Genomic DNA, 14,031 nt, shown 5'->3' with positions numbered 1-14,031 from the left:
TTGCTCTTCTGAGGTCTGTTTCCTTCCCTACAGGTAACCTGATCCATTCCAGCCTGGAGATCATATTCTGCTCAGAATCTGGAGAAATTAGCTCCTCTGAGCCAGCCGGTTTAATAAAATCTGAAACTGCTTCACCTCTCCAAGTGGCCTTGTTTTCTTCACCAACGGATCAAGAGCTGCAGTGACACTTTTGAATCTAAAACTGCTGTAACATAATATATATGGGTACTGTGAGTCAACAGAGACTTGAGACAATGAGTTTCTAGTTTAATTACCAATTACAACTTAGATAGTGTTTTGCAGTTTAGTAAATATAATTTCACTTAAGGAGCTCTGGTAGCATAGTAGTTATGAGTCAGGCTGCTAAACTTCAAGGTCAGCAGTTAGAAACTACCAGTTGTTCCACAGGAGAAAGATGGGACTTTCTGCACCTGTAAAGATTTACAGCCTCAGGAACCCTATGCAGGGTCGCTATGGGTCAGAGCCAACTCCACAGCACATAACCAACCAGCACCACAATTCTGAGGAGGAGAGTGCAGTGGCTCTGTACAATAAGAACTGGACTGTTAGCCACAAGGAAAGCGTTTCAAGCCCACCAGCTGTTTGGCAGGAGAAAGATGAGATTTTCTGTTCCTGCAAGGTTTACAGCCTTGCAGACCATATACAGGTTCACTATGAGCCAGAACCGACTTGATAGCACTTAACAATAGCATTTCAACAAGAACCTGTGCTGTTGTTGTTGTTGTTAAGTGTCATTGAGTAGGTTCAGACTCATAGTGACCCTGTATAGGGTTTCTGAGGAGCTACTGGTGGGTTTGAACTACTGACCTTGTGGTTATACTTATCCTACAGCATCAAACCAGGACTCCAAGAACCAATGAGATAGTTATTATTTTTTTATTACTATTTTTCCCACAGATGGGATCAAAGAGTTAATAAGTAACTTGTCCAAGAGCTATGCCCACAATTACAGGTTTGTGTTAATCTCACTCAGCCAGTGTTCCCTAAGAAAGACTTAAAACCCTTCTGCATCAGAATTACCTGGGGTGCTGAATTCTTTTTTCTCACACTGTCAACCCTAATCACTGCTGGATACCACTACAGTAATTGTCAGCTACCATTACAAAAACTTAAGATCTCCGGGAATAGTAGGTAGAAAGCAGCAGTTTTTTAAAAACCCTCTTCTCTTTTGTTTTAAATATATAAAGAAGTAGAGAATGATAATGAACTGCAGTGTAGCCAGAATTGCTAGAGTTAGTAAATAAAAACATAGGACACCAGTTAAATTTAAAGTTCAGATAAAAACTGACTGACTTTTTGGTAGAACATTACATGGCACACACAGATACAAAAATATTTGTTAGGGTATTGTTGTTATTGTTGCTAAGTGCTGCCAAGTCATTGCCCACTCATACTGACCCTGGGTAGAATTTCTGAGAAGCAGCTGGTGAACTTGAACAGCCAACCTTGCAGTCCAGTGCATTAACCCGCAGCGCCATGCCAGGACTCCATGTTAGTATATTGGCAGTGCTAGTCTCAACATTATTCCACTTCAGCAGGTTTCAGCTCTTGGACATTCTATTTACACTTCCTCTAACTCCAACCCTGTTCAGGTTTATTTCAGAAAGCTCAAAAGCATCCAGAGAAGCCTCAGTGATCTATTTCACAAAAACAAGCCATTGAAAGCTCTACAGAACAGATTTTTACCTTGATGTACATGGGAACACTGTGAGTCAGCATTCATTCTACAGCAATTGGTGCTACAGTTTGTGTGTTACATCAATATCCAAGTAAGGTTTTTACATTGCCAATCCATAGGCCTTTTCTATTCCTCTGTTCTTTGTTGGCAGTCAGTTTCTTTATCCTGTAGACTTTTCTACCGCTTAATCTGAGTTCTTTTACATTTTGCATCCCAGGAACAGGGCCAGTTGCCATGTTCCTCAGTCTCATTGTAACCTATCATTTCATTATTGAGAATCAGCACAAAACTGGTTGCTATGAGACAAAGGTTAACTATATCCTTGATTTTCATCTTCTTTGTTTCATTCTGTTACACAAGGGAGGGTGAGTCAAAAATTATCTGCACTCAGGTTGTGTTAAAACATCTGTTCACATCCATGGTTGATGACATCATTTAGCATGCTTGTGAAATGATTCTGTCAAACAGATGAGTGGCAGTGGATTATGTGGCAAATCATTTGCACTTTAGCCATGACTTTGCCTATGAAATAATCCAAGACATACTTGGGTTTTGAAGTTGGTGCAAGATGAGTACCAAAACAACTCACAGAAGAGCATAAACACAAGTGTTTGTATATCTGCAAACAAAATTTGCACGAATACTCAAAGGAAGGTAAACATTTCTTTAAATAAATCATTATTGGTGATGAGACCTGGATTCATCACTACAAACCTGAGAGTACATGACAGAGTATGGAATGGAAACATCCTCAATCACTGACCAAGAAAAATTTCAAAAGTCAACCATCAGCTGGAAAATTGATGCATATGGTTTTCTGGGATTTTCAAAGGCCACTATTGGAATACTATGAGGAAAAATGTTCAATAATCAACAGTGCTCGTTATGGTGAGATGCTCACTGAAGAGCTGAAACCTAAACTTCAGATTAAATACAGAGGACTGCTATCTCAGGGCATTGTGATCTTGCATGACAATACGTATCCACACACCTCTGCCCATACTGTTGACACTCTGCAAAAACTTTTTTGAAGTGTTAAAGCATTCTCCCTATAGTTCTGATCTTGCTCCATAGTATTTTCACCTGTTTGGTTCCCTAAAAGCAGCCCTTTGAGGACGAAGATTCACCTCTGATGACAAAGTGAAGACAGTGGTGGCTCACAACTCAGCCTAAAACATTTTTATAAGGGCATATGAAAGCTTGTTGACAAAGTGTATTGAAAAGTAAGGAGATTTTGTTGGAAAAGGATGTATTTATCTTTTCAAAAAGTTGATTAAAATAAATTCTACAGCCAGAGTGCAGATCATTTTTGACTCACCTCGTACATAAGGTCTAGAGTCAAAACTGACTCAATGACACCTAACAACAAGCAGCCAGTCAATCCTATTCAGTGGATTTTCAAATCACTATTTGAATAACAAATTGATCAATCACTGCAAGGTAGAAAAACAGAACAATCACAAGGAAAGCTCTAGCTCAACTGATCAGAAAGACCATATATAAAAGAAACCCACTGCATTACACTCATGTATTACCTGTAAAGTAGTTAGTTCTGGAATCTTGATCTCCTTCAGGTTTAAATTTTTGGCAAGGTTATGTCATCAAGGGGTTGTGTCCTTCTAGCAGTAAACACATAATGTCTGGTTGTGTCTTTTTCAGTGGTGTTACCAGCTGTTGTTGATTTCTATAATTCTCTCCTCCCATTGGTGGACTTGGGTTTCATTCCTGACCAATGCACTTCATACACAGCCATGTCAGTGGAGGATTGTGTGTTGCTTGATACTGAACAAGCCTCAACAGGGCTTCCAGACAAAGATGGACTAGAAGAAAGGCCTGGGAATCTACTTCCAAAATCAACCAATCTATGCTCTAAGGATCACAATGGTCAGATCCTTTTGTACATGGAGTCCCTGCAAATCAGGGTCAATTCAACAGCAGCTAACAACAGCAACATATTCCACCCAAATCACTGACATTGAACGGATTTCAACTTATAACAACTATAAAACAGAGTAGAAATGCTCCATAGGGTTTCTTAGGCTGTAAACCTTTAAAGAAGAAGGGTTTCTTCTGTTGAGCAGCTGGTGGGTTTGAACCATCAATCTTTCTGTTGGCAGCCCAATGCTTAACCCATTGTGTTACCTGTGCTTCTTAACAACATAGTAGCTGATGATAATCAATACCCTAAGGAATAGTGCTCTAGGTGACTCTCATACATTTCCATACTGTTTCGAGTTCACTGAGAGCAATAGCTATGACTTTTTTTGACATGGTATTTCAGGACTTAAATGGATGGTCTGTGGTCCATAACCTGTATTGGGAAGGGTTCAGGGCATGAAATACCTTCCATTCTGTATCTCCTTTAGCTCAGATTCACTCCTAGTCGACTGGCAATAATGAACAGAACACTCTCGCTACTCAGAGATTTTTTCTGGCAGTTACAAATCCAATGTTATAAGTCTTCAGCTGGGTTTTGAAATCAAATAAGGATTCATTTTATTATTTCAGCATTTTGTTTCATTTAAGTGATATTTTACCCCAGTACCTCCCCAGACATTTTATGGTAAAATCACATGAGATCTCTTTAGCATTTTGAGTAATTGCTATATATCTAGTGGGCTGAAGCTGGATTTGTCCAAGAACAAAATTGCTAGCCAAGTTACAATGGGACCTTATCTGGAATGTGTCCCAAGGAAGAGAAGAAATGAGGAGAGACAGAAATTATGTGAGTCTGACTGAGAAAGAAAGTGCTGAGGGACAAAAGCAGCAGTGAATGACAAAAATGTAGAAGAGGAATAAAATATGACAGCTATCCAAAAGCATTTTGGGCCCAAATTCTTATGTCTGGGTAAAAACACAGTAAGTGGGATCTTCAAGATGACAATGCAATTGAAAATTAAGAGATCTTGCTTATGTGTGTGTAATGAAATGAACCTTCATTTTTTATAGCAACAGGGCCCCGCCTTCACCCCACTCTGGTGGCTCTTTTTGTGGTAAGATGAATAATTTTGTGAGATTGCTTGGGAATTGGTGAATAATCCAAAAGAACCACAAGACATACTGGCTGGACTGTGGCAGAATAGAGAGAGTGAGTTAAGCTATGTGTTTGTGTTTTATATAGTGTGACACTGTAGGATTAGCACTGGACTGTAGACCACGAGTTTGACAGTTCAAACCCACCTGCTATTCCTCAGAAATCCTATACAGAGTTGCTAAAGTTGGAACCAACTCAACAGCATTTAACAACAACAATGAAGGTTATGGAAGGGGGCTTGGTGATCTACTTGCAAAAATGAGTCAATATAAACCTTATGGATCATAATATAACATTATCCAGCCCACTTGCTTTGGACATTTTTGCTGTTCTTGCTGTTAGGTGCCACCGAGTTGGTTCTGACTCATAGTGGCCCTGTGCACAACAGAACAAAGTAATACCCATTCCTGTGCCATTCTCACAATTGTTGTTATACTTTAGCCCATTGCTGCTGCCACTGTGCCAGCCAGCCACAGTCCAGCCAGCATGTCTTGTGGTCCTTTTGAATTATTCCCCAATTCCCAAGCAGCTTCACAAAATTATTCATCTTACCACACAAAGAGCCACAGGAGTGGGGTGAAGGTGGGGCCCTGTTGCTATAAAAAATGAAGGTTCATTTCATTATACACAAAAAAAGAGGGTTTCCTCTTTCTTACTGACCCTCCATTTTTCCAGGCATGGTGTCTTTCTCCGGGTAATCATCCCTCCTGGTAGTATGGCCTAAGTATGAGAGATGAAGTCTCGCAATCCTGGGTTCTTAAGCAACATTCTGACTGTACTTCCTCCAAGACAAATTTGTTTGTTCTTCTGGCAGACCATGTATTTCAGTATTCTTCATCAACACTATAATTCAAAAGCATTGATTCATCTACAGTCATCTTATTCATTGTCCAAGTTTCACATGCATATGAGGCAAATGAAAATATCCTGGTTTGGGCCAAGTGCACCTTAGACCTCAGATTGACATGTTAACTCTGCAACACTTTAAAGAGGTCTTCTGTAGCAGATCTGCCTAATGCAATATGTCATTTGATTTCATGACTGCTGTTTCCATGAACATTGATTGTGGATCTAAGCAAATAGAAGTCTTTACAACTTCAACCTTTTCTCCATATTTTTTATGATGTTATTTATTGGTTAAGTTGTGAGAATTTTAATTTTCTTTACATTGAAGTGCAAACCATACTGAAGGATATATATATAGTCTTTGATTTCATCAGTAAGTTTTTCAAATCCTCTTCACTTCCAGCAAGCAAGGTTGTATCATCTACATACCACTGGCTGTTAATGACTCTTCCTCCAATGCTGTTGCCATGTTCTTCTTCATACAATCCAGCTTCTCAGATTATTTGCTCAGCACGCAGGTTAATAAGTATGGTGCACCCTGGACAACACCTTTCCTGATTTTAAACCATTCAATATCCCCTTATTCTGTTCTAAGTACTGCCTATTGGTCTATGCACAGGTTCCTCATAAGCACAATTACGCATTCTGGAAACCCATTCTTTATAATGTTATCCATAGTTTGTTATGATCCACACAGGTGAAAGTTTTGGCATAGTCAATGATGCAAAAGTAAACATCTTTATGGTATTCTCTGCTTTCATCCAAGATCTGACATTAGCAATGGTATCCCTCATTCCATGTCCTCTTATGAATCCATCTTGAATTTCTGACAGCTCCCTGTTGATGTACTGCTATAATAGTTTTATGAATTATCTTCAGGAAAATTTTACTTGCATGTGATATTAAAGATATTGTTTAATGATTTATGCATTCCTATGGGTCACCTTTCTTTAGAATTGACACAAGTATGGATCTCTTCCAATTGGTTGGCTTGCAATGATGCACCAGTTTTTGAACCATTTCAATTTGTATTTCATCAATTCCTAAAACCTTGTTTTCCATCAGTGACTTCAGCGCTGCTTGGACTTCTTTCAATATCTTGAATTCTTCATCATACGATACCTCTTAAAATGGTTGAGTATTGACCATTTCTTTTTGGTACAGAGATTCTGTATATTTCTTCTATCTTCTTTTGATGTTTCCAGCATCAATTAATATTTTGTCCTTCAATATTGCAACCTGAGGCTTGAATGTTTTCTTCAGGTTTTTCAGTTTGAGTAATGTTGACCTTGTTCTTCCCTTTTGGTTTTCTGACACAGGTCTTTATATTTAGCTTTGTCTTCTCATGCTGCCCTTTGAAATTTTCTGTTCAATTATTTTACTTCATCATTCCTTCCATTCACTTTAGCTTCTCTATGCTCAAGAACAAGTTTCAAAATCTCTTCTGACATCCACTTTGGTGTTTTTCTTTTCCCCTTTAAAATGAACTTTTGCTTTCCTAATGTGTGATGTTCTTGATGTCACCCTATAACTCTTCTGGCCTTCGGTCACTAGTGTCTAAGGCATCAAATCTGTTCTTGAAATGACCTCTAAATTCAGGTGTGAAAAATATTCGAAGTCACATTTTTACTCTTGTGGGCTTATTTTCATTGTCTTTAGCTTCAACCTGAATTTACATATGAAAAATTCTGACTGGAGGCTCTTGGGTTCTGTAGATCTGGAGCAGAGCACACCTGAATCCAGGTGCCAAAGAGGGGTAGCAGGCACTGTGCAGCTCAGAACTCCCTGAAAGTAGTGTCTATACTGGGAGTACATGAAGATGGGGGCTGACCTTACCTCTGTTATTCTAGGATATGTGGGAAGAAAGAATGAATCCCACCTTTTCCTTCACGATGTGACTCTGGGCCGTCAGGCTGCCATCTGTCTGTCTTTCCAAAGCTGCTTGCCAAAACTTAAGATAGTCACACTGGTATGGATGGCAGTTCATTCACTAGTCAGTTTTCTTCTTTCTCCATTCCTGTTCAACTTCTCCTTCCAGCAGGTATTCAATCCACTTCTTTAACCTTTCCTCTGAAGCTCATGGTTCCAGGATTGTACTCTATGTCTGTTTCATTTGATCTCTATATCTTTGTGGTGGTGGTGGTAGTGGTTGTTATGAGCTGTTGAGTCAGTTCTGACTCATAGCAACCTTGTACAGGGTTTCCAAGGCTGTAAATCTTTACGGGAGCAGAAAGCCTCATCTTTCTCCCACAGAACTGCTGGTAGTTTCAAACTGCTGACCTTGTGGTTTGCAGCCCAATTCATAACCACTACACTACCAGAGCTAGCCCCCTATCTTTCCAGAAGTTCTAGGATTTCAATCTTTATTGTTTCCTTTCATTTTTGACAACTTCCAATTTTCCTAGCTTCATACCTCAAACATTTCATATTCTGATAATTAATGGATATTTGCAACTGTTTCTTTTCCTTTTGAGTTGTGCCACATAAGCAAATGAAAGTTTAATTCTATCCCCGTCATTAAGGTTAACCCTACTTTGAGGAGGCAGCGCTTCTCCAGTGGTATTTTAAGTGCTTTTCAACCTGGGGTAGAGGTCATCTTCCAGCACAATATCTGACAATATTCTGCCGCCATTCATGTTTTCCTTTTCTCTATTCAAGGTTAACCATTCAGAAAAGGCCCACCTTTCCTTCTTCCTAGTTTGTCTTGGTCATGAAGCTCTGCTGAAACCTATCCCTCATGGGCTATCCTGCTGGTATTTAAAATGCCAGTGGCATATCTTTCAGCATCATAGCAACACCATTATGACAAAATGACAGATAAATAGTGGTTGGACAGTTATGATACAGTCATCCCGCATGATGAGATCTTACATAAAATAATCACTTTATGAGTGGTTACGAATCCGGCTGCGAACCTTAAGGTCAGCGGTTCGAAACTACCAGCCACTCCGCGGGAGAAAGATGAAGTTTTCTACTCCCGTAAGGATTTACACCCTCGGAAACCCTGTACAGGGTTCTTATGGGTCGGAACCGACTCGACGGCACTTAACAACAACAACAACAAATGATGAGATATGCAATGACTTGTTGTTGTTGTTGTTAAGTGCCGTTGAGTCGGTTCCGGTCCATAGCGACCCTGTACAGGGTTTCCGAGGGTGTAAATCTTTACGGGAGTAGAAAGCCTCATCTTTCTCCCGCAGAGCGGACTCATTCCAAAATTGAAAGGAAATTTCCTTGGAGTTATAACCTGAATCATATATATATATAGACTTTCTGGAAAAATTTTTTCTCTCTTTCTGAATTTTGCACCTGGCTCTCATTACCTGACCTCTGCTTCTTGGTACTTGATCCAGCAGCCTGCTCTATTGCCTGCCAATATAGGATTCATTAGCCTCTTAACCTGTGATCCACAACCTACCATATTACCTGCTGATCTTGAATTTATCAATCTCTAGATCCCATGAGCCAGCAGCTTGCTTCCTGACATCTTGGGGTAATCAGCCCTTATGCTATGTGAGTTCAGAAAAGTCTCCAGGTGTCTAACCCACAGACTTGGAACTAGCCAATCTCTACAACTACTTGAGTGATTTTCTTGAGATAAATCTCTCTTTGTATCTTTCTCTTTTTTTCTCTCTCTGTATACATATAAAGAGAGTATATTCCCAACTTGTTTTGGGTTTCCAAGGCAATAAATATTTGCAGGAGCAGAAAGCCTCATATTTCTTATGCACAATAATCAGGGGGTTTAAATTGCTGATCTTGTTAGCAGTCCACTGCTCTCTCTATATATATTTTTGTAGTGCTAAGGAGCTCTGGTAGCTTAGTGGTTACGAATCGGGCTGTGAACCTTAAGGTCAGCGGTTCGAAACTACCAGCCGCTCCGCGGGAGAAAGATGAGGCTTTCTACTCCCGTAAAGATTTACACCCTCGGAAACCCTATACAGGGTCGCTATGGGTCGGAACCGACTCGACGGCACTTAACAACAACAACAGTACATCACTGCAGAATTAGCTGTATCCAGTGTGTATATATAGAAAAAGATATGTGTATGTATATAGAGAGATATAGATAGATAGATAGATAGATAGATAGATAGATAGATAGATAGATGTGTGTATGTATGTATATATTTACATACTTGAGAGTCCTGGTGTGTTGCTGTAGAATAAGTACTAGACTGTTAACCACATGGTCGGTGGTTCAAACCCACCAGCCACCCCTTGAAAATCCTATATAGGGTTTCTATGTGTTGGAACTGACTGGATGGCACTTAAAAACAACAACAGCAATAACAATATATATATTAGCTTCATTAGCTTTGCTTCTCTAGGGAACTCAGCCAAAGACATCAAGTAAGGTCACATTTATATGGGCTGAAGGCTGGAACTTGAACATATCTTTTTTGGCAACTCAATCCAAAGCATCCCCTCAGAGTTATGCACAATGAAATCATGGTGTGTATATTTACTGAAAACAAACCAAGATCAGCATCCTCCAGAAGATCCTGTCTCAATCTCCTATACACCAGCCCATTTTTTGAGGTAGGGGAAGCACCCCCAAGGCTTCTAGTCTGCATATTCCTAAGAGTTTAACATTGAAATCAAATCAGATTGAGATACAGGCAAGGCTACATGACCACAAGGACCCTCCTTATGGAACCACATTGCTGTGCCCTAAAGCTCATCTACCTCAGTCCCCAAAGAAGACTACATGCCCTACATGACAACAATGTGAAAATACTATATAACTGGATGGAGTAATCAGATGAAGACATAGCCCTAGTGTGACTAAAGAGTGCACAGACCTCAGCCTCACAGATAAGATTCCTGGAGAGCTTGATAGAATGAATGTCTGTGTTCCTTCTTCTTTCTCTCCTTGCCAATGCTAAAGGAAAGGAGTGCCCAAATGCCAGTTCTCCAAACATTAATAGAAAATTATGCTGATTTTTATGGTGAGAGAAAAAAATGAGCTTAACTCTCCTTATTATGACTGCAATGAAAGATACTACCTAATAAACATAAGCCTTATGCTAGAAAAAGATCTTTAGTATTGCTTTATTCATTCATTCATGTTATTATGTTTATGTTTTACTCTGTGATTAGTAGTCAAGTAGCCTCAGATGTGTTCTGTGAGCACTAATTCCATCCAACACCTGAGCAGGTTTGAGTACTCTGTGTTTGCTATAAAAAATGGCTAAATGTTGGTAGCATTGAGCACAGAAAGAGTTTCCCATTTGGGCATCACCAAGCAGCTAGTCATCCCACTAACATGTGATCACCACAGGAAACTCACCCACCTACCAAACCACATCACAGTGAGATCCCTATTACAACAAATGTTGCCTCTGCATGAGGCTTTTTATATCTCTCTTTGGGATTCCACAGGCTTCTCAAAGAGGACTTGTACTCCATGACCCTCCCTCAAAGAAATGTGATATATTAATTAGATAGATAGATTAGACAGGAGTCCTGGTAAGGTGCTGTTGGATAAAGCACTGGACCGCAAGGTTGGTTTGAACCTCAAGGTTGACAGTTCAAATTCACCAGCCACTCCTCAGAAACCCTATATTTTCTCCAATGTTGTCTTCTAAAAGTTTTATAGTTTTACATTTAAATCTATGATCCATTTTTAGTTAATTTTTGCATGAAGTGTGAGGTTTAGTTCTACATTTATGCGTTTGCCTATGGACATTGTTACTTCAGACAATTTGCTTAAAAAATTAGTATGTAATACTTTTTAAAGTACTTTTAATGCCATTTAACATAATATTAATAAAGTTATTTATATTTAATGCCATTTAAGATAATATTAATAAAGTACATTTATAGTAAGATATCTATATATAGCAATCTATCTATTGTTAGTTCCTACTCATAGCGACTCTGTGGGTATATGTATATATATATACATATATATGTAGATAAATACATAGATATAGATATTATATATAATAAGATATAGATATATAGATTTGTAATTAAGTACTGTCTAGTAGGTTCTGACTCATAGGGACCATGTATGGGGTTTCTGAGGAGCAGCTGGTAAGTTTGAACTGCTGACCTTGAATTTCTAAGCAACCTTGTGATCCAGTGCTTAGCCCACAGTGCCACAGCAGGACTCCATATAGAGACTTCATATAAGAGATCAAAGTGGCTCCATATGATAAGCACTGAGCTTATCACAAGGTTGGCTGTTTGAGCTCATCATCCACTCCTAGGAAGAACAATGAGATGAGACTTTTTGCTCCTGCAAATATGTACAGCCTCAGAAACCCTACACAGAGTCACTATGAGCCAGAACCAACTAGAAGGCACAGAACACCTTTCCTGATTTTAAACCATTCAGTGTCCTCTTATTCTGTTTGAATGACTGTCTCTCGGTCCATGTACAGGTTCCTCATGAGCACAATTAAGTGTTCTGGAATGCCTGTTCTTCTCAATGTTATCCATAGCTTGCCATGATCCACACTGTCGAAAGTCCTTGTATAGTCAATAAGTCACAAGCAGACATCTTTCCGGTATTCTCTTTCAGTCAAGATTGGTCTGATGTCAAAATGATGTTTAGTTCCATGTCCTCTTCTTAATTCAGTTTCAGTTTCTGGCAGTTCCCTTTCAATATACTGTTGCAGCCATTTTTAAATTTCTTCAGCAAAAATTTACCTGCATGAGGTATTAATTATATTGTTCAGTGATTTCCACTTCCCATTTGGTCATCTCTCTTTCAAACAGGCACAAGTATACCTCTTTTCCAATCAGTTGGCCAGGTAGCTGTCTTCCAAATTTCTTAGCATAATTGAGTGAGTGTTTCCAGTGCTGCATCAGTTTGTTAGAAGATTTTAATTTATATTCCATCAATTCTAGAAAACTTGTTTTTTGCCAATACTTTCAGTGCAGCTTGAACTTCTTTCAGTTAATAGGTTAATAAGTTCTTGTTAATCTGTTACCTTAAATGGTTGAACATCGACCATTTCTTTTGGGTACTGTGATTCTGTGTCTAACTTCCATCTTCTTTTATGCTTTCTGCATCATTCAATATTTTATCCATAGAATCCATCAGTATTTCAAGTCAAGGCTTGAATTTTTTCTTCAGTTTTTTTCAGCTTGAGAAATACTGAGTGTGCTCTTCTCTTTTGGTTTCTAACTTCAGGTCTTTGTATATTTCATTATAATATTTGACTTTGTCTTCTAAGGCTGCCCTTTGAAAATTTCTGTTCAGCTCTTTTATTCCTCATTTCTTCCATTCACTTTAGCTTCTCTACATGTCAGAGTAGATTTCAGCATCCCTGCTGACATCTATTTTGGTGTTTTCTTTCTTTTCTGTATTTTTAATGACGTTTTGCTTTTTGTCTTTATGATATTCTTGATCTCACCCCACATATCCTCTGGTCTTCACTCATTAGTGTCTAATGTATCTAATCTGTTCTTAAGATGGTCTCTAAATTTAGGTGGGATATATTTAAGGTCATATTTTGGCTCTTAAGGATTTATTATAATTTTACTCATCTTCAGCCTGAGCTTGCAATTGATGGTCTGTTACACAGTGGGACACTGGCCTTGATTTGGCTAATGATACTGAACTTCTCTCTTGTCTCTTTCCACAGATGTAGTCAATTTGATTCTGTGTATTCTATCTGGTGAGGTTCATAAGTGTAATCACCTTTTATGTTGCTTAAAAAAGGTAAATGCAATGAATAAGGCATTGATCATGCAAAATCCTGCCATGAGATCTCCAGCATCATTTATCTCACCAAAGCCATATTTTCCAACTGCTGATCCTTCCTCTTTGTTTCAACCTTTACATTCCAATCACCAGTAATTGTCAATACATCTTGATTGCAAGTTTCATTAATATCAGACTAAAGAAGTTGGCCAAATTCTTCAATTGGTGGTGGTGGTGTGCTGTGGAGTCTGTACCAACTCATAGTGACCCTGTATAGGGTTTCCAAGGCTGTAAATCTTTATGGGAACAGAAAGCCTTAACTTTCTTCCATGGAACCACTGGTAGTTTCGAACTACTGACCTTTAGGTTAGCAACCCGACTTAGTTCTTCAATGTCATCATCATTGGCTTTAGTGGTTGTTGTTTAAATTTGAATAATTGTGCTATTAACTGGTCTCCCTTGTAGGTGTGTAAGTATTATTCTATCACAGACAGCATTGTATTTCAAATTGGATCTTGAAATGTTATTTTTGGCAATGAATGCTATACTATTCCTCTTGAGTTTTGTTGATCCAGGCATAGTTAACCATTTGATGGTCTGATCCAAAATGGCCAGTATCTGTTCATTTCAACTCACGAATGCCTAGGATACTGATCTTTATATATTCCATTTCATTTTTAACAACTTCCAGTTTTCCTAGATTCATACTTTGTACATTCCATGTTTTGATTATTGATGGATAGTTGCACCTGTTTCTCCTCATTTTGAGGTGTGTCCCATCAGAAAATGAAG

The sequence above is a fragment of the Chrysochloris asiatica genome, unplaced genomic scaffold, assembly GCF_000296735.1.
Source record: "Chrysochloris asiatica unplaced genomic scaffold, ChrAsi1.0 scaffold00205, whole genome shotgun sequence".
Classification (NCBI taxonomy): Eukaryota; Metazoa; Chordata; class Mammalia; order Afrosoricida; family Chrysochloridae; genus Chrysochloris; species Chrysochloris asiatica.
Note: the sequence above shows the minus strand (reverse complement) of the source record.